Source organism: Adiantum capillus-veneris, chromosome 4 (genome assembly GCF_014529385.1).
Source record: "Adiantum capillus-veneris isolate H3 chromosome 4, ASM1452938v2, whole genome shotgun sequence".
Classification (NCBI taxonomy): Eukaryota; Viridiplantae; Streptophyta; class Polypodiopsida; order Polypodiales; family Pteridaceae; genus Adiantum; species Adiantum capillus-veneris.
In genome coordinates this window covers 108771269-108793147 of record NC_140934.1, presented here as the reverse complement: position 1 = coordinate 108793147, position 21879 = coordinate 108771269, and the positions used below count along the sequence as shown (strand labels likewise).

At 42.1% G+C, this 21879-nt stretch overlaps 2 pseudogenes; one reads left to right on the top strand and one right to left on the bottom strand.

Moving 5' to 3' along the window:
• LOC147459774 (uncharacterized) overlaps positions 1-21879 on the bottom strand; it is a 92411-nt pseudogene that overhangs the window by 33595 nt on the left and 36937 nt on the right.
• Positions 1-21879, top strand: part of LOC147459775 (uncharacterized) — a 56610-nt pseudogene that overhangs the window by 31707 nt on the left and 3024 nt on the right.

Genomic DNA, 21879 nt, shown 5'->3' with positions numbered 1-21879 from the left:
CCTCAAAAAGGTATTCGAAAAATGTAGACTTTATAGGATTTGCTTAAATCCTGAAAAGTGCACATTTATGGACAGACAAGGAAAAATTCTTGGGCATATAGTGTCTAAAAATGGCATAGCTACTGATGTGGATAACATTCATGTTATTGTTGAATTGCTTAGACCAACAACAGTCAAAGGGGTTCAAGCTTTCATGGGACATTGTGGATATTACAGACGATTCATTTACATGTACGCTATAATTGCAAAACCTATGCATAGCTTGATTACACTCTTTGAATGGACTGATGAGTATAAAAAATCCTTCATGAAGCTTAAACAAGCTTTCACTTCAGTCCCAATATTGAAAGAACTAGATTGGAATAAGATATTCCACATACATATAGATGCTTCCAATTTTGCCATTGGGTGTATACTATCTCAATTAAAAGACAAAAAATTTGATTTTCCTATTTCTTATGCTAGTACACATTTGAATATGCTAGAGAGAAACTATACAACCACCGAAAGGGAAGGATTAGGAATGATCTATGCCGTAAAAAATTATAGACATTACCTATTAGCTAACAAATTTGTGTTCTTTGTGGACCACCAAACCTTATTGTACTTGGTCAACAAGCCCCGCAACACAGGAAGAATAGTGAGATGGTTCATCATTCTTTTGGAATTTGATTTCACTATAGTTGTGAAAAAGGGCACCACTCACCAAACAGTAGATCATTTATCGAGGATTGTTTTAGGAGAACCACCCAAGGGAGTAGACAATGATCTACCGGATGCATATCTATTCTCCGTGGAAATGATACCCCGATGGTCGGACGAATAAAATTCTTAGCTCGGTATTGACTAAAGTGGTTAGTTCAGAATGGACTGGTTGGGAAATGAATCTCCATGCCGCTCTATGGGCTTATAGAGTTTCATTCAAGATAGCTTTAAATGCTACACCCTTTAACCTTGTTTATGGTCTTGATGCCATACTGCCGATAGAATTTCTATTGCCGACAGTAAGGGTAGCAAAGAATCTTGAGTGGACAGGACATGAATTTTCACAGAGGCTTGAAGATGTAGAAAATCTTGATGAGAAAAGGCGTTATAACAGCTATAGCTCGCATCTATGCACAAAAGCGAAAACAAAGAAAGTTTTTTTATTCCCATATAGTTACAAAAAATTTTCAAAAAAGGGGACTTAGTTTTAGTCTTCTCCCTTAAGCAACACATTCCTAAGTTTAAGAAAAATGGAAACGAACCGTTTATCATTGAAGACATATCTCCAAGGGGAACAATTAATTTTTCCACCCTAGATGGTGAACCTATGGCTAATTGGATTAGTGGATGCCGCTTAAAGAAGTACAGTTTTTCCACTAACTGATGAATTGCTAGAAAAGATGCATGTAGCAAAGCAAGGAAAGATAAAACGACAGCAGGTTATTGATGAAGCCCAAGAGGAAGCTCATCTTCGAGTACTCAAAAGGAAAGTTGCTTTCAAAAGTCAAAAAATACCTATTCCCATCAACACTCTAGAACTAGATGAGCGACTATGGGAATTACAGAAGAATGCGCTATCAATAGATGATGAATGGTTAGATGGAATGGACCTTCGCATCAAAGTACAAATGAACAATCATAGCACAGATGCGTTGGTCGATACAGGAGCTCGAGTAAATGCAGTCAGTTATTCCACGTACAAGAAAGCAACGAATTAGTCTTTGACAACAGCAGCAGGAATATCGACTATTAAAGGATGCAACAAAAATCCAACACCGCCACTGGGAGTAGTCAACTTAAATGTGATAGTACATGGATGTCCATGCATCAGTTTGTATGCTTACTAGATGAACACATGAATGAAATGATGATTTTTGGAATCTCATGGATGAGGACGTACAAAGCAATACCAGATTGGGATGCCAATCAACTCAAGCTATCACCTAAAGGCGGGCAACTCATCGTTCCAATTGCACTAAGCAAAGAGGAATGGAAAGGAGATTCCCAATAGAACAAACCACGAATCAATCAATCTTCTCCATCCTATCGACAAGAAAAAGCTACAAGTAGCATGCAAGGAGTCATGCATATTTGGGTACCAAAAGCACAACTTAAGGACAAGCCGTGTCAAATTTGGGTGCCCAAAACATCATCGACTATACCAAAGACGGTTCCAAGGTTCAAAACACAAAGAAGAGAATCTTGGAGCAGGGAACCTAAATCAAAATGGATTTGGAGGAAAAAGGAGCACTTATCTTCTCTGCAAACTATAAAACCGATGAAGTAGTGGAGAGTTAAGTCTCAAAACACTCAACCACAACATTTCATTAAAGAAAAACCAAGATACCAATGTCGAGTTAAAGCTCAAAAACCATCATCCTTGATACCAATAGCTCAAGAAATTAGCATGCCAAAGCATCCTGATGGTACAAAAAAGTAAAAGAGCACACAAGCTACAAGACTTGCTCTTTGGGAAACAGCAAAAGAAAACCTTGACCCCAGAAACCCTTGAGTTAAGTACTCAAGACCCAACTCTTGCACAACATAATGGTTTGAATTGAATTGATCTTCAAAGCATGGTAGAGCCAACCAAGGCTATGCATAGACACGATTGGTCAACTCATGCACAGAGTCGTCCCGGAGTACGCCATCTACAAGGGGTGGAAGGGAACTAAGTAATTAAGGGCAATGTTTGAAGAGGGAGGAAAAAGTTTGATGTTAACATGTGATTTTTGTAAAATTGCCTAATAATTCCTTTAACAAGTCATCAACAGGGGAAATTTAACTGATAACATCTCCCCGATGAGTGTAAATAGTGTATATACTTTTAGAAAATCATAAAAAATGGTCTTTTTTTTGTTATTTTTATCATTTCTCTTGATATTGGGACTTAAAAATGGAGAAATCCACCAAAAAACAATAAAGCAATGTTTTTCAATGGATTTTCCTAATTATTGATCTTTCACTTTTCTTTCTTAGCATATTTTATTATTATTGTTTATTTTTCTAATAAACAGGTCAAAAATTAATAATAAATAGCAAATGAGCTCAGATGGAGAAATTGAAGATACACTGATGTTCAGAAGGACAAGGCGTCATGCACAAGAAATTTCAATCAAATCGAGAGATGGAAGCAGGAAGCCTAAATTAGGCTGCCAAAATCTACTTTCGCAAATTCTTGCAGAATGAGCTAACGGAATCCGATTGAATAATTTTTTAGTATAACATAGATTTCACGGCCTAATAGGACTAATAGTCCGTGAAATCTATGTTATACTAAAAATATTTTTGGAAGTCCGAGTATAGATATCCAAGGTAGCCCAAAATCACCTCATTTCCACTAGTCACTCTTGGAGGAGAGAGCTGTTAGCCTTCTTTGCGCGCGATTTTCGCAGTCCACAAGCGTCCATTTAGAGTGCTGTCTCACACGAAACATGAGGGGTAAGTTCTAAGATATCAATGAAAAATTTTATATGGCAGGGTAGCAAGTTTAGGCTCAGGAAAAAACCCTAGAAACCCAGTAGTGCACGAAGTCCTACGACACAAAATTGACCATAGCCACCTGTCACCTCAACCGAATTGGACAAGACTTGAGATATAGCATGCCCCTATATAATAGAACACTTCTATATCACTAGATGACCATCCGGTAGGGGTCGAGGGGGGGGGGGGGGGGGGGTGTTGAAGGGTCCCAAGTAGACAATCTAGGTTTTTGCCATATGCGAGAATTGGATTCTGACTCCACAGGTAGCTCATAGACTGGGTCTATACACAATGTACCTGGAAGGTTTCATGAAAAAAATCAAGGCAAGCTCTCGAACAACAGAAAATAGCTCGAAGGCTACAAAGCTTCAAAACTAACATATGAAGTCAAACTGACTCCAAATGGGCCAAAACTGGATGGGTAGCATCAGGGCTATGTAGCAAACAAGCCCATAGATTCAAAAGTGACTAACCAACTCCATAGGCCATCTAGTCCCAAAAATAGGTGATTTCAGAGTCGACAAGAGCACGAAGTGATGCTGACACGACAAAACTTTACCAAATTCATTTTAGGACTTGTGTTAGATGTATTGAATATGTCTAGGTCAAAAAATTGTCAAGTCTTCACTTCACCTATCACTTGTACACATCTTTGACATGCCACATTTTAAGTATGAGCCAAAATAATCAAGAAAAATTTAGAAATTGTCAAAAAGACACACCAAAGTCTTTCCAATCCAATTTTTGAGTTATCTGTCACATTCTTTGATCCAAATTACCCCATCTCATACACAAAGTCTACATCATGCCTAGAACCAAGTTGCAACAAAAATGTACATTTTGATGAAAAAGTTAATAATCATGATTATTTACTTTCTTTCCAAAATGGGTGAAATCTGCAACTTTGACCTTATGGGACCAAAGAACATAATGTCCCAAGTCCACTGATCAAGTTTGAGCAAATTTGGATCTCAAAAACTCAAAATCTCTTTATATCTACTGTTTCAGAGTCTGAAAGCCTAAATCTGGCACCATTTCCAACCAGTGCACTCAAATGAGCCCACACATCACTCGGAGTACCTAAATGCCATATGTTTCAAGCCTATGATGTCAAAAATGTAAACAGGTGGAAAAAATCCTAGCTGTAAATAATCGCCATTATTTACTTTTGTTGCAATTTTTGCCTGGACTCTATGATTTTGATCTCTACATGTTTATATGCATGCAGGCATGCTCCAAAATTGATTTGAAGCAAAATGGACATCATTTGTTATCAATTCAGACTCGGGGCATTTCAGAGCGGCATTCGTAGAAATTTCTAACTTTAACACCGTATTCACTTAATAGGAGCAATGCAAGCTGCCAAGAAGGCAAAGAAAAGGGTGTCCCAGAAAGAAAAGTTGCAAGAGTTGCCACCCTACCAATTAGATCCAAGTTCAATAAAGATGGCCAAGGCAACTTACTTATCTAAGGAATAGCTTGAAGAAAACAATACAACTGTTTTCACTGGCAGATTCAAGAGCGAAGAAGGACACCAAGTAGAATTGCAAATGCTACCAAAGGAGATATATGATGTAGTTGCAAAGCAGACACCAAAGAAGACAACAGAAGGCTGGGCCTAAGATACTTCTACGACCAGGATCCATGCGGTGTGGATTTCCAGAAGGCATATGAACTACTGTCCACAATCAAAGAAGATGGGTCAACCCAAATCACTGACCAACAAGGGCAAAAAGTAGAACTGGTAATAACTAAAGAGATAGTGGCTGAGACACTAAAGCTGCCAACTGAAGGTATGACAATGCGGGCCAGAGATAGAAAGACAACAGGCACTTTTACCAAAGATACTGATGCTATCACATTTTTCGACCTCATCCAAAGGCAAGTGGAAGAACTAACTCGCCTCTACCATCAACACTTCCACTTATTATCAAAGAGACAACCATGGTACACAAGTCCAAACCATGTGGTTGCGACAACCTTCACTCAAGAATTGAAGTCGACAAACATACAGGCAATTGATCATGCGCAATATGTACTTACACCACTGAAAGTCACAAAGAAAGAAGGCAAAATCACATATTTGGGCGCTCTAGAAGTGCTAACCAGAATAGCATATCATGCTATTGGAATGGTCGACAATTTTCCACCAACCCCAGATTAGAACACCTAGATTGTGTCTACTCAACCTTCTTCAAGAACCACTCATTCAACAAAGAGAGTGTACAAGTCAGATGAAGAATCTGCAGAAAGCTCCCATGAGGCTCATAGCAGTGAAAGCTCGGACAATGAGGAAAGAAGAGCAAGAAATGAAGAAATGAAAAAGAAAGTAGTAGCAGCACACCAAGTGGAACCTCAGCAAAAGAAGGCAATATTTGAAAGAGAAAAGAAAATATATGGAAGGAGCCGTCAAGCTGCAGGTGAGGACCCTGAAAGATGGAGTCCAAGAGATATAAGGGGACCAAGAACCAAGAAACCTACAAGGAAAGGGACAGAGGATCCCAAGGATTTTCTTGAGTGCATGTATGCGGAAGCTGAAGCCCTAAAGCTATAGGGAGCTCAAGAAGCTGAAAGGAAAGAAAAGGAAGAAGCGGTCGAGCAACAAAGACAAGAAGAGGCTACTGAACAAAGTGAGTCACATCACGACCAGGGAAAGATGTCTTCGAAACCCACTTCACCCACTACGGAGCAAGAAGACCATCCAATGCCAAGCCCAAATCCTTCACCAACTGCTAAACCCAATGAAGGTGAGGAAGCAAAGGGAAAAGTGAAACAACAGGAAGACCCCAATTTTGAACATCCAAAGGGAACAGAAAGCACTGAAGTTGGACCTTCTACAACAACACAACAAGAATCAGCCGAAGCCTCAAGAAGCAGAAGCCACATCACAACCCAAAGAGCCACAAATTGAAACGTCTGAAACCTCTCAACATCCTCAGGGAGAGCGTGAAGATTGGGAAACAAATGACGAAGTCATCATGCAAATCAATGAATATACCAAGCAAATGCAACTGATAACAGATAAGATGCAAACAAAAACACTTAGCCGTAGTGCTAAGGCTAAGGAACTTGAACTCGTCATTGATGCTCTACAAGGAGAGCTCGATGACCGAATGAACATTATTGCAGATCTCCAAAGACAGACCAAAGAGCTGAAAGATGAAGCAGAACAACACCATCTTGCAAAAGAGAAACAACAAAAAGAGATGGAAGAGCTAGGAGAGCTTCTAACTAAATTATCGGATGCATGAAAAAGCAAAGATCAACCTCAAAAACTCAGGATGAAGCAGGACCCTCTGAACAACCAACCGTCGACATACCCTCAGTCTCATTTGCCGTGATGGAAACACAGCCCTCAGAAGGGCTAGCATGAGAGTCGGAATTTCAAGTACCACTCGCTGAAGCTGAGCAAGTGCCCATGGTCCAGCTTTCTAAAAGGGAAGATGCACTAAAAGAGCAGATTGTCCAAGAAACAGATGCCGAATGGAAAGCATCAATGGATTGAAATTTGAGAGTTCTCCACTCAATCAATGTAACTCAACTCACTCCCAACCAAATCAATGTTTAGTGGCATCAGCAATCATTGCCATATCCACTGATCAAAGTGGAGCTACTACAGATAAAAGAAAGACAATACAAGGATATGCAAGCAACAAGCTTAGAGGATATCTACCCCAAGTGGAGAAAGAACTGGTTGAACAAGAATTCAAGATATCAAATTTTGTTCACAAGAGCACTTGTAACCCTACTGAAAGACCCAACATTATGTCCTGTACCAAGGGTAAGGACATGGCACGCATACGAAGCAATGAAAAAGAAGAGACCAACATGGCTGAATTACTCACATCTACCAACTCCAGAGCAAGGTCCAATAACGAAAGAATACATGGTGAAAACTCTAGCGGGCGCCATGACTTTCTTCAAGAGCCTCCCCGACCTCTCATGTGCAATGCTGTATAAGTTTTGCAGAATGCTGCTCACTTGCAGTCAATATTTTCACGAGCCTGAGAAAGCCGGAGCACCATGGATATCTTTTCTCGAAGGCAATAAAGGTCTCTGTTATGACTTAAGTGGACAGTAATATCAAATTCATGATAATGATGTCGAAAGTGCACGGCGTTGGTGCAATGAAAATATGCTCAACATATTCATATATCAATCACAAGATCTAATGCACAATGTGGAGTCTATGCTAGGAATCCAAACTCCATGGAAAAGAGATATTTGCTACAAGTACGGAAATGGAAATCTTCTAGTAATTGATACAACCTTCAGAACAAATAAGTACAAGGTGGGTATTATTGGCATTTTCATATTATGATCGATCAAGTTCTCTATGTAGTTTGTTGCATTCTACTGACAAGCACTCTTGTGTTATAGTTTTATCTCTACATTATACTAGTCTTTGATAGTCATCACAATGGCGTTCCCATTTGGTAGCAGCAAGCTAACTTGGATAACATTTTTCGGAGCTTTTATTGTAAAACAACTTATTATTTTGATGAATTGGGAATGTTGTAACTCCTACTTTCCAAATAAACAGTGTAATTGATGAGCCGGGGCTACAAGCTTCTAGATTGTATCAACCTATCTTTAGTTACAGCTCCCAGATTATTAGTTTTGACCACAAAAATCTTAGCTAAGGTATAAAAGTCAATTTTTGTAAGTATTTTATAAGTTTTGGATAATAGAAACATAGCGTGAGCTAATGGCACTCACTTCTCTCATTCTTGTGCTTCCTACTCCCTTCCCGGTTGTCACATTGTAGTGTCATCTATTGCGTTGCAACCGCAGGTAAGAGCTCTACGCATTGACGTAAGCATTTCATGGTAATCCGTAGCTTTTGGCATCACCGAACCGCGGCCTAATTTCATCATAAGTAGGAATTTAAGCTTCAAAATAAGTATAGGTGAGGTATTGGGGCATCATTGCTAAGCATTTAGATGCATTCTGGGTCAAAAAAACTCACTGTTGTTAATAATCACGATTTTTTAACTTGACCTAAAGTGAAATTTGAGACCATAAGCATGTGTGATTAAATCTTATAAACATGTCCTAGAAGTTTCGTAACATTTGGATGTCAGTTGATGCTGTAACCGGTTGTGATCTGTTTGCCGATTAGCGACTAGCTTTTGATGATTTCTGGCATTTGAGTGTAGTTTGAGTTAGATGCAAGTTGTTTGTTGTTTTCCAAGAGATTGACAACTTCTTGTAGCCTCTATGCACTACTTAAGTCAGGTTTGTCCCATGGATTGAAAATTATATTCGTGGTTCTCGATATGTCTGCAATAAGATAGGAGTGAGTTTAGACAACTGTCCCACACCATTGCATGGATCTTGACTTCTTAGGACACATTTGAAACAACATGTACATGGATCACAAGCTTTAGAAAACCATATGTTAGATCACTTTAAGTCTTGGAAGCCTGGAGAATTCATGGTTGACAATGCTGAAATAGAAAATGGTGCTTTACGGTATGTCCACCTTTCATGTTACAATCAATGTAAGTGACCACAATTGCATTACAAGTCTCACGTATGCACATGCTTTTTGCAAGATTGTATTCCATGTACCTATTTTGTTATGTTTATGGCATGTCAAGAGGTGTTGGCTAAAGCATATCATCAAGAAGGTTGTTAGGAAATAAGACGTAGCTAAATAGATAATTGAGTAGATTACTTAATGGAGAGAGACAGATTTACATACACGAGATTATAGAGTAGAGAGAGAGAGAGAGAGTACACAAGATATACGTGGTTCACCCAATGTGGGCTACGTCCACGGGAAAGCACCCACTCAATGGCTTTAGTACTTCAAAACAATAGGTAGTTTACAAAGGGATTATACCCTTAATGGAGCTCCCGCCTTGCTTCACTCTCACCACCTCACACTCACCTTGTTGAATCAACTTCACACTCTATGAAATGTGTGTAGAAATGGCCTCCTTTTATAGGCCAAAAGGGCTGCCCTCTCTCATGAGAGGCAGCCATGTGTAGCCACCCTTGTGTAGATAAGTCCAAATCGGACCCTCCAATCCGCCCATGTGTGGCCGCCCTTGAGAAGACAAGTCCGCTTTTGAATTCGGCCACCAGCCATTGACTTTCGACCACCAGCCACCGGCCATTGACTACCGGCCATCGGCCAACCGATGGTTGTTTTCCGACCGCTTTTCGGCCGCCGTCTGGCCATAATATTTCGGCGAGGGAAAAAAAATTCGGGGGCTTCCCCCCCCGAGGCCCCTAAAGTTGCCCCTGATTTTTTATCGTGAAAATTTTGGTTTCCGGCGAGTGATCTTCCTTCACGCACGATGGCTTCTCCTCATAATGGGAGCCTTACAAATATGCGCTTTTACCACAAAAAATTACAAGGGTAAATCAAGATCCATACTTAACAATCTCCCACTTGGAGACTGATCTCCAAACCAAACCTGTGACTGCTTTCCATTATGGCTTCTCATCCTTGAATGCCGATTGAAGATGAGCAAAAGCTCAACTTCTCCTTGTTGACCACCTTTGTAAACATGTCTGCAGGATTTTCACTTGTATGCACCTTTCCTAGCTTTAGTTGTCCCACTTCCAAAAGAGTGCGTAAATATCTCACCTCAATGTGCTTTGTCCTTGAATGAAAGGCTTAGTTCTTTGCAAGATGGATAGAGCTTTGGCTATCACTGTACAAGACACAATTGTCTTGTTTGAATCCAAGCTCTTCTAAGAATCTGTGAAGCCACAGCATTTCTTTGCTTGCCTCCGTCATTGCTACATACTCTGCTTCCATGGTAGAAAGTGAAACTACTTTCTGCAGCTTTGAAGCCCAGCTTACTGCTGTGCCTCCAACCATGAACACATAGCCAGTAGTTCTCCTTCGAGTATCTTTGTCACCTTCCATATCTGCATCAACATACCCTTCTAGAAAAATATCAGTTCCTCCAAAATACAAAGCATTTGTTGTTGTCCCTTTTAGATACCTAAGTATCCACTTCGCAGCTTGCCAATGCTCTTTACCTGGGTTGTCCATGAACCTACTCACAACTCCCACTGCATGTGCAATGTCTGGCCTTGTCCAGACCATAGCATACATTAGAGAACCTACCGCTGCAACATATGGAACTTTAGACATGTAGGCTATCTCCTCTTGTGTCTTTGGACACATATCCTTTGTTAGTTTAAAGTGACCAACCAAAGGTGTAGAAACTGGTTTTGCATTTTGCATTGCAAACCTTTCTAGTACCTTCTTGATATAATCCTCTTCAGATAGCTTTATTGTCTTCTTCATCCCGTCCCTTGATATTTTCATACCAAGTATCCTCTTTGCAGCACCTAAATCTTTCATTGAAAAAGATTTAGACAGCTCCTCTTTTAGGTCTTTGATGTCCTGCATGTTAGCACTTGCAATCAACATGTTGCACCACCTAAATCTTTCATTGAAAAAGATTTAGACAGCTCCTCTTTTAGGTCTTTGATGTCCTGCATGTTAACACTTGCAATCAACATGTCATCAACATACAACATTAGGATGATGAATTTCCCATCTCCCAAATTCTTCATGTAGACGCAGTGATCCGAGTTGCATCTTGTGAATCCATGATCCAACATCCATCGATCAAACTTCAAGTACCATTGTCTTGATGCTTGTTTTAAACCATACAAGCTCTTCTTTAATCTGCAAACCATCTTCTCCTTACCTTTTACTTCATACCCCTTTGGTTGAAGCATGTAGATTTCCTCCTCTAAGTCACCGTGAGGGAATTCCGTATTTACATTCATTTGCTCGAGATTTAGATCATGAGCAGCCACAATGCTTAAGACAAGCCTGATTGAGTTCATTTTTACAACAGGAGAAAATATTTCATTGAAGTCAATACCTTTCTTTTGAGAAAACACTTTTACCACAAGCCTAGACTTGTGCCTTTTTTTCCCACCTTCTTCATCCTTCACCTTGTACACCCATTTGTTTTGAAGTGCCCGCTTACCTTTAGGCAACTCAACCAACTCCCATGTTTGGTTGCGATGTAGCGAGTCCATCTCCACTTGCATGCTCTTCATCCATTCTTCTTTGGATTCATGTTGCATAGCTTCTTCGTATGATTCCGGCTCTCCAGAATCTGAAATCAAGAGATGGTTGAAGGAAGGAACAAATCTTTCTGGAGGTCTACTTGCTCTTGTAGATCTTCTGGGAATAGGTTGAGGCTCCTCATTTGGTTGACGTTGTTGCACATTGTCACCGTTTGCAGTCCTTGAGTCTTCACAGTCCTCAAGATCCATGTACTCATCACCTGTTTCTTTTGTTTAATTCCTTTCCAAGTAATCTTTGTACATATTTTGTTCGTTAAAAATTACATCCCTACTCCTTAAGATTTTACCATCTTCAGGATTCCATAGGCGATACCCAAAGTCACCTTCTCCATAGCCAATGAAGAAACACTTTTTGGACTTTGCATCTAGCTTTGATCTTAGGCTTCTATCTATGTGCATGAAAGCCTCACACCCAAATACTTTGAGAAATGCATAATTCACCGGTTTACCTGTCCATGCCTCTTCTAGAACTCCCCCATCCAATGTCGTTGAGGGTGACCGATTAATTAAGTACACAGACGTACTTACAGCTTCCACCCAAAGCTCACCGCCCAAAGCTCAAGAGGTAGGCCTGCATGTAGCCGCATGCTTCGTGCTCGCTCCATGATTTTCCTATTCATCCTTTCCGAAATCCCATTTTGTTGAGGTGTCCTTGGGGTTGTCCTTTGCCTCCGAATGCCATTGCTAGCACAAAATCTTTCAAAAGCTTGGCTACAATATTCACCTGCATTGTCGGATCTGAGGCATTTAACCTTGGTACCTGTTTCATTCTCCACAAAGGCTTTCCACCTTTGAAATATGGAAAATACATCGGACTTATTCTTCATGACATAAACCCATGTTTTTCTAGTCACATCATCTATGAATGTTACATAGTACAATGAGCCACCAAGTGATGGTGTACTTGCAGGACCCCAAACATCAGAATGAACCAACTCAAGTTTTTAATTTTTTCTCTCATTTCCTGATTTTTGAAATTTCACCCTCTTTTGTTTACCATAAACACAATCTTCATGAAACTCTAAGTCCACTTCTTTCAAACCTGGTTGAAGCTTCTTTGTTTGAAGGATTTGCATTCCTTTGGCACTCATATGCCCAAGCCGGTAGTGCCACACCGCACTGTCAAGTTCTGTAGTTGGTGCACAAGCTGAAGGTTGCGTGCTAATAGTACACAAGTAAAGTGTACCGACTTTTTCTCCCTTGGCAACCACCAAAGATCCCTTTGAGATCTTCCACCGTTTGTTTCCGAATGCAATGTTGTGACCTTCATCATCCAATTGTCCTGTAGAGATCAAATTTTTGCGAAGAGAAGGAACATGCCTAACATCTTTAAGCTTCCACTCATTTCCATTAGAATTTTTGACAGAATTGTACCTTTGCCGACAATCTCACAAGCTTCATCATCTCCCAAGTATACATACCCAAAATTACCTTTGGTGTAATCTTGGAAATGTTGCTTGTGTGGTGTCGCATGGAATGAAGCCCTGGAATCTACTATCCAGGAATTAGACACATTGTCTAATGAGAGAATTAGAGCATCTTGCTCTACTTTACCTGCCACATTGGCCTCCGATGTTGGCTTGTTGTCTTGCGACTCTGTCTCCTTCTTCTTCTTGGACCAGCAATCCTTCTTGACGTGGCCCTTCTTGCCGCAATTCCAACATTCAAGAACTGACTTTGTGCGTGACTTGCTCCGCCTTGAGAGATCACGACCCTTTTGGTTTTTGAACCTCTCCTTAGGCCTTCCTCTTGTTTCTACTGACAGTGCAGTACTTGATGATTCTCCTGTGCTTCTCCTTCGTATTTCCTCGCTTAGGAGAACACCCACAACATCATCAAACTTAAGAGTATTTGTGCCAAAAATAGAATTACTTACAGACATCACAAGGCTGTCCCAACTATTCGGTAGAGATGATAGTATAAGGAGAGCTCGCACTTCGTCATCGAAATTGATTTTCACCGATGGAAGTTGACTTATGTTTGTGTTAAAGTCATTTAGGTGTTCTGCAACTGAACCATTCTTTGTCATCTTTAGATTGAACAAACGCCTCATAAGAAATACCTTATTGGATGCCGATGGTTTCTCGTAGAAGTCGTCAAGTGACTTCATCAAGTCCTCCGTGGCCTTCATCTCCGAAACATTGAAGGCCACCGTTGACGCTAAGCTTAACCGGATTATTCCCAGTGACTTTCGATCAAGGACAATCCATGCTTCATTTGCCATCGTTGCGGGCTTCTTTGCAAGACCACCTAGTGGCAAATAGAGGTCCTTCTGGTAGAGATAGTCTTCAATCTGCATCTTCCAATGTTGGTAGTTTTTGCCGTTGAACTTCTCAATCTTGAGTTTCCCTTCCTCCGCCATAACTCCCACTCAATTCAAGGAATCCTTTCTTTGGGATAATTTAGCTACGAGCAAACCTTGCTCTGATACCAGTGACGGGAGCAAAGCGAACCCCGACGGCCTCTAAAACACCGGGGATCGAATGGCGCGCCTCAAGCCTGTCATGGTAAAGAAAACAGGGGCACCACCTAGCTTCAACGGCTAGGACGCAAACAACACACCACCATAACAAAGTTTTCATCCAAGAGAGATGGATGCTTGGGAGTAATAATGAAGAGGAAAGGGAATGAGATCAAGTGAGAGAGAGAGAGAGAGAGAGAGAGAGAGTGAGGGAGGGGGTATAGCGGCTTAGTACTTAGGCACCACAAAAGGATGGTGAATCCGCACACCTTTCACACATACACAAGCTCACTCCAAACACAAGACTAGGTGGCGATTCCGCACACCTCACATGGGCAAAACATTGCAAGAAATCATACTCACAAAACCTCAAGCTTTATTTAGAGAATAAGGCGATGAAATGGGGAGCATAGGGTAGGGGAATGAGAAGGGAGAGAATGGTAGAGCACATAGCGGATAGGTGGGAGTTGATGGCAAAGACTCGCACGAGGGTTATGGCCATCATCCTTCATTTAGTTGCCCTTCATCTTCCATAGCCAAGGGTGTAGAGGTCATGCTCAAGACAAGCATGGTGATTGCGGTGATGGTGATGGTGTGGGTGTGTGTGTGTGCACTAGGCACACACAGTGCATAGTGTGTTCTTTGGTGATGTTGTGTGTGTATTTAGTGTGATGGTGACCCCTCTTTATATAGGGGAGGAATTCTAAAATTTAGAAATGAAGAAATCATTATCTACATAGGCCATGTGACTGTGGGCCCCACTTGTCTGGCTGTGTGTATATGTGCCAGAACAGCAGTCTCATGAGAGAGAGACTAAGAGAGAGAGAGATGGGTTGATGAAAAAAAGTGAGAGGTGACATGGAGAATAAAGTAATTACAAGAGGAGAGAGAGGGGAGTGTGTTCAGAGGTGAATCTGTGTGCAGATGTGTGTGAGCACAAGAAAAATCAGGTAACCACTGGGTGGGGATGGGTCTGTGGGCATCTTTTTCAGTGAAACTGAGTGTGTGTGAGTGTGGGGAAGGTTATTTAGCTACAAGACAAGAGATATGGCGCTCTTTAGAGAGAGAGGGGGGGGTATTTGGGTCATGGGATATGATAGGAGAGAGAAAGAGGGGGTGGGGTATACTATTTTGGAAGATAGGGTAAGTTGCATGTGAGTTAGGGTGCATTATTGGTGAGAGGTGGGGTAGCTTGAGGGGAGAGAGAGAAAGGAGAAAGGAAAAGGGGAAGAGAGAGGGGGTTGACCTTTTGAGTGGAGGAGAGGAAAAGGGACACAGGGCGGGGCAACAGTGAAGAAAAAGGAGGCAAGGTGGGGATGGGCTACCCCGCAGGCATGAGGTGGCGTATTTTACCTTTCTTATATATTTACATAATCATACTTTATTTTTTTCTTAATTTTTCCAATGACTTTTATCACTCCCTCCCTAAGAGGAGGTTTTCATGGGGTGGGGACGAGAGAAGAGGGGTATGGGAGCTTGGCTTGTGAAAAGCCCCCATCATTAGCCCTCCCCTTTTGGCTAGAGGCATTCATGTCTCTAGCTCATCTGTTTGATCATTATCGTCGGAGGTAGCAGCTGATGGTGTGTCCTCATCTGGAATGTCAATTGGTGGAGCCTGGTTAAATCGAAGAATATTGGTTTAAGTCGCCAACCATTTACCCTGGTTTTATGAAGTTTTCCATCAGCCTCCATAAGCTGGTAGCTTCCATTGGCATACTTTTTCCTGACGATGAAAGGACCTTCCCATCGAAGTAGGAGTTTCTTATCCTTGCGCGTGTCGAAGCGATTGTCGTAGCGAAGCACCAACATTCCTTTCTTCAATTCTTTTTTCCGGAGATGCTCGTTAAAGCTAAGCCGTCTATGCTCTGCTTGTGCTGCATAATAATTTATTGCTTCTTCTCTGTCCAGCTTCAGTCTTTCCAAGTTGATGATGTGATCTCTCAAATGCATGTTGGGCTATTGAAGTTGGCTTGCCATTACTCTGAGACTTTGTAGTTGCACTTCAATGGGCAAGATTGCTTCCTTACCAAATACTAGATGATACGGTATGAATCCCAAGGATGTACGAAATGAAGTTCTGTAGGCCCATAAAGCTGGTAGTAGATACTTATCCCAGTCTCCAGGATGATTGTTTACCTGCTTGGTAATAATTTTAGAAACCATTCCATTTACCTTTTCAATTAGGCCATTACATTGAGGGTAATATGGTGAAGAGTGCCTCCTTGTAATGCCGAGTTTCTGCATTAATTCTCCTACCAAGTTTGCTCTGAAACCTGGCCCTCTATCAGAGATGATCTCTAAAGGTGTGCCAAACCTATAGCATATGTGCTCGTAGATAAATTTAGCTACCTCTACCGTTGTGATTCTAGTGGTGGCTGTAGCCTCTGCCCATCTAGTCATGTAGTCGACCCCCATGATAATGTAGAATTTTCCTGAGTTGGCCCTAGGTAATGGCCCAATGGCATCGATACCCCATTTTTCAAATGGGCCATATGAGAGAATAGGTGTCTGTGGTTCAGGCATAAGTGACCTAGTGCCGGCCTTTTGACACAACTTACACGTTTTGCACCAGTGGTGTACATCACGGTTGAGGCTAGGCCATATGAAGCCTGCTTGCAAGATTTTCCTACTTGTTATGTCTAGGGCAAAGTGACCACCACAAACCCCGTCGTGACAGCTAGCAATTACTCCCATGATTTCCTGAGAGAGAGGGACCTTCCTGAGTATTTGTTCCTTACCCTTACAGTACAAACCTTCATTGATGAGTCGATACCTTGTGGCCTTCCGCGTCAGCCATTGCTTCTGTCCCTTTGTTAAATCTGATGGGCATTCTCCTGTTTCCAAAAAATGCATGATGTCAGGCAAGGCATCACTGCCTTGAAATAGAGGGAGCTTTAGTTTTATTGCTCCAACCACCACTTCCTGTAGTTTTTCACTTGCTAGGGCATCTGCTTCTTGGTTTTGAGCCCTTGGGATATGGTGTATTTGAACTTCTTCAAACTTACCCAACAAGGTTTTTACACCACTTAAGTGAGTCCTTAAACTAGGATTCTTGCATGTCCATGCTCCATTTACTTGCCTTACCAGAAGTAGAGCATCCCCAAATACATTAAGGCGTTGTACACCTTGTGAGACGCACCATTGTAGACCCTTGTTAGTGCTGCATACTCAGCTTCATTGTTAGAATGTGAATCTAACAATTGGCCCAACAAAAATACCTTTGTCCCTTTGTCATCAAAGACCACTATGCCTGCAGCTGCTTTGTCAGACGCTCGCTTGTAGGCTCCATCAAAGTAGAGAGAGTATGCTCCTTCTACCATCGGTGGTACTGGAGGTAATCGGACTTCTCCTTCCTTAGATTGCTTATCCTCCCTTTCAAAGACTTGGTAGGTCATGAGTCCCCCCAAACTTGCCCTTGTCGTGCTTTCTACCTGTACCGTGTAGTCAAACTCTTGTAGACGAACTAGCCATTTAGTAATTCTAGTAGACACATCCATGTGTTGTACAACATAGGGAAATATTTCATCCGTGGTTAGAATCACAAATTGCTTACGCAGCAAATATGACCTAAACTTTGTAGTTGCAAATCTAAGAGCTAGGACTAAGTGTTCCACATGGGTGAAACCTTTCTCTCCTGCTCTCATCATTCGACTAGAGAAGTAGATTGGCCTCATGAAAGATGTCGTCGTATCCTTTTGGAGTAGCACAGCCCCCAATGAGTCATCACCAACACTTGAGGTGACATAGAATTTTTCATCCCACTTAGGTGGTGAGATAGTTGGCAGAGTGGCTAAGACCTCCTTTACCTTGTTGTAGTGATGTTCGCTTTCCTCGTCCCAAGTGAAAGTTGATCTTTGAGTGAGTTGTTGCAGTGGTAGAACAAGTTGTGATAGTAGATGTATGAATCTACTTAAGTACCTCACCTTCTGTAGAAAAGAGACCAGTTGACGTGCGGTCGTTGGTGAAGGTAGGGCTATGAGTGCGGATACCTTACTTGGGTCGGCGTTGATACCTCTTGTTGAAATTTCATGGCCTAGTAGAATGACTTTACTCTCCCCAATGTGACATTTATCCACATTTAATTGCCCACCTAGGCTCTGCAACCTGGCCAAACCTTCAGTTACCTTTTCTAAAAGTGAAATACGGGAGCTATATATACAAAAATCATCAATGAACACTCTTATGGATGTTCCAAAGAACGGTTGAAAAACATATGTGACATATCTTTGGAATGTGGCAGGTGCATTTGTGAGACCAAATGGCATAACCCTGTATGCAAAACAACCCCATGGCATGATAAAAGTGGTTTTTAGCTGATCTTCCAAGGCTATGCGTATTTGAAAGTATCCTGAATAACCATCACAGACGGTATAGCATTCAAAACCCGCTACTTCATTCAGAATTTCATCCAAGAAAGGGAGAGGAAAGTGGTCTCTCTTTGTAGCTGCATTTAGTGGTTTGTAGTCAACACAGACCCTCCACTTACCATTCTTTTTAGGCGTCACCACTACGGGTGACACCCATTCTGAGTTTTCTACAGGATAGATGAATCCCGCCTCCAGCAGTTTCCTTACCTCGGCCAAGAGTGTCTTTTCTTGTATGACCCCCAGTCTTCATAGCTTTTGCACAATTGGTTTTACCCCTTCCTTTAGCTTAATATGATGTTCCACCACTGTAATGCCCATGATTCTTTCATAGTTGTCAATGAACAAGTTAGGAAATCCCATCAACATTTGCAAAAAACTATCTTTCTCCTCAAGTGTTAATTCCGCAGACAACATACCCTTCAACCTACTTCCTCCTAGGCCAGGTGATTTGCTCTCCTCTTCATTGGGTTGCCCTTTTGGTGATGGATCACCAGTTGTGCTTACCCTTTGTGGATCCTTCATAATGATACCCATCACAACAATGGAACTGTCACTTTCATCGGTGGATGTGGTCTCCTCCTCAGAATTGGAAGATTCGCTAGTGGTTTCATCTGCCGATGTTTCTAGATTCATTTGCTTCTGCTTGCCAATCCTCATGTCATAGTAGATTGTCTCCCCTTTCTTACCGGTCATGCGTAGAAGGCCAGTACCCCAGTCCTGTTTTGCCTTCATGGCCATCAACCATGGCCTTCCCAAAATTAGTGGATAGCCCTCCCCCTTAGTAGGCATTACAAAAACATCTACCTCTACCTCAGTGTTGAAAGCTTTGATTTTCACGTCACTTACCACACCCACACACTTTACTTTTGCATTGTTTGCCATCTTTGCCTTGCATGGAGAAGGCCTGTCAACCTCGAGCCCTAATTGAAGCATCATAGCTTCGCTCATTACATAGATTTGTGCACCTCCATCAATGTAGGTGTTTCCAACCCTCTTTCCTTTTATGTTTACGTCGACAATTGGAAGGATGTCATCCATGCTGCATCCCGAAATTGCTCCGGCTACCTTTGTTTTGGAGCGTCTTGTACTTACCATTTTATACCATTGTCGCCTTACTTTAGGTACAAGATGTAGCAACTGTGGCCATGCAATCTTCGGTCCTTGCTCTGCCACATCCAATGTTAGATCATAGGGCTTAGAACTTTCCCCTAGCTGGAAGTCGGTGATGCCCAATTTCCGTCGTGGCCTGGATGGCCTCTTGCTAGTTTCTCCTCTCATGCTTCTCTCATCATCTGATTGTGTAGCTTTCTCCCTCCTAGCTCTTTTCACAGTCATGGCTTCAAGTGGTTCTAAAAAGGTTACCTTCTCCTTACCCTTGTCCCTCTCCTTTGCTCTAGGTGGATCCACTACTATGGATTTTCCTTTCTCTTCTAGCCTTATGATGTTTATAGGGCGATCAGGTGGTGGGGCTGGTGGAAGAGGTGGGATGGATGGTTGTAGTGGTGTCTGGGATGGACGTAGAATTTGTGTTGGTGGGGGTGGTGCTCGGGGTGGGGGTGTTCTTTCTCTAGGGGGTGACAATTGGTTCCTCCTACCTCCTCTATTATAGTTTTGTCGTGGTTTGGGACAGTAGTACATACCATGACCATCTTCTCCGCAGTTGTAGCAATGATACTCCCTGTTTTGTCGTCGTGCTCTTCCAGGGTCTTGATCTCTTTCTTGACTCCTCCCTTGATGTATTAAGTGGACAGACAAATTCTGCAGTTGGTCAGTAATATGGGACAACATATCTTGTTGGTCATCTCTTACCCCAAGAGCCGGTGGTGGTGGTATGGTGGTTGTCGTAGTTGCTGGTCGACGCGATGTTCCTGCTTCTGTTGACTCGGTTTCTTTGGCTTTCATTCGCAGCTTCTTGTCCTTAAGGCGAGCAATCTCAATGGCTAACTCGTACGTAGCCGGGAATCTACCTTTCACCTTCTCCTTGAGAAGCGGCCATAAGCCATGCGTGAACCGATCTTTTTTTAGGAAATCGGGTGCGGCTTCCCCCCTTGCCAGTGACTCAATCCACCATTCTCACAAATCCACAAATTTGGACTCATAGGTGGCATATTCTAAAAGACCCTCATGCTTCAAGTCTCTCAACTTGTCCCACAACTTTTCTGAAGTGGTACCTCCCCCAAAGCGCCTCTTAAAAGCGGTTTTTAAGGGTTCCCAGTCATCCTTGGTTGCTTGTGGAAGTGCATTGTACCATGATCTAGCTTCTAGCTTCATGAGATGCTTAAAGATTCTAACCCGGGATTCATCCGTATCTTTGTTGCTCACTACACATGCTACTTCAAAGTCATCTAGGAAGTCTGTTACCAAATCCTCCCCCTTCTTTCCTTTAAATGTTGGAAATGCTACACTTGCCATGATTACTGAGAGAGAGCTACAAAGACACACTGCTTAACTTGCAAAAGTTTTTTTCTTCTTTACAAGGAGGTGTGTATACCCTCTTATACTAGGACATAGATTAAAACTTCAAACGGTACATTGCCTTGTACCAAAGGTAAGACAAATGGTTGATCTGATGCCAGAACCTCAAAAAATTGCTCCCCACCCAGCATGGTGTCAATGACGTGCTGGTAGTGAGACTTCAAATCCAGTATTACCTTGATTGAGCGTACACGTGTTGGTATGTGTGATCTGTCTTGAGGTAGGTTGTACTGATTCATGTGAAGCTTAGAGGTGCTTAGTCACTGTCCAAGCTTGTGGGAGAGGGTGGAGTTCTTTCCTGAAACAAACTCAGTAGATCCCTAGTTTCTCTAGTGAGAGTGTGAGCCAATGATTCCGTTATCTGTGCTGCAGCATCAGGTGCGACTTGAAAACTGACTGTGATAATTACCTCGGTGACTTGAGTTACCCGATTCTCAAAGTAGAATAGTGTTGATTCTCTATTGTGTAGAGCTCCTTCCATTTTATTGTTGTGGGTTGGTTGTAGGTTGCGGACATGGTTTCGACCTTCTCCTTCTTCTTCTTGGCACTTGGCCTATGTATATCCACTGGGTTTGGCGTGTTGGTTGACTCTCCCACTGCAAATCGATTACCTTTACGCCTGGCACTGGAGCTTCGATGGAGATGCGAAGTTCGTCTAGTTGTGCTTGGAGCTCTTCTTCTTCTGTCGTCCAATTAGCAAATCCTGCTAGCCATTCATCCATTCACAATAGTTTAGGGGTTTCAGTCTTGTAAACTGAAGGGTTTCATAAAAATATCCTCAGTGGGGGCACCAAATGACAGGAGCAAAGCGAACCCCGAACCCCGACGGCCTCTAAAACACCGGGGACCGAATGGCTCGCCTCGAGCCTGTCATGGTAAAGCCAACAGGGGCACCACCTAGCTTCAACGGCTAGGACGCAAACAACACACCACCATAACAAAGTTTTCATCCAAGAGAGATGGATGATTGTGAGTAATGATGAAGAGGAAAGGGAATGAGATCAAGTGAGAGAGAGAGAAAGAGAGAGAGAGAGA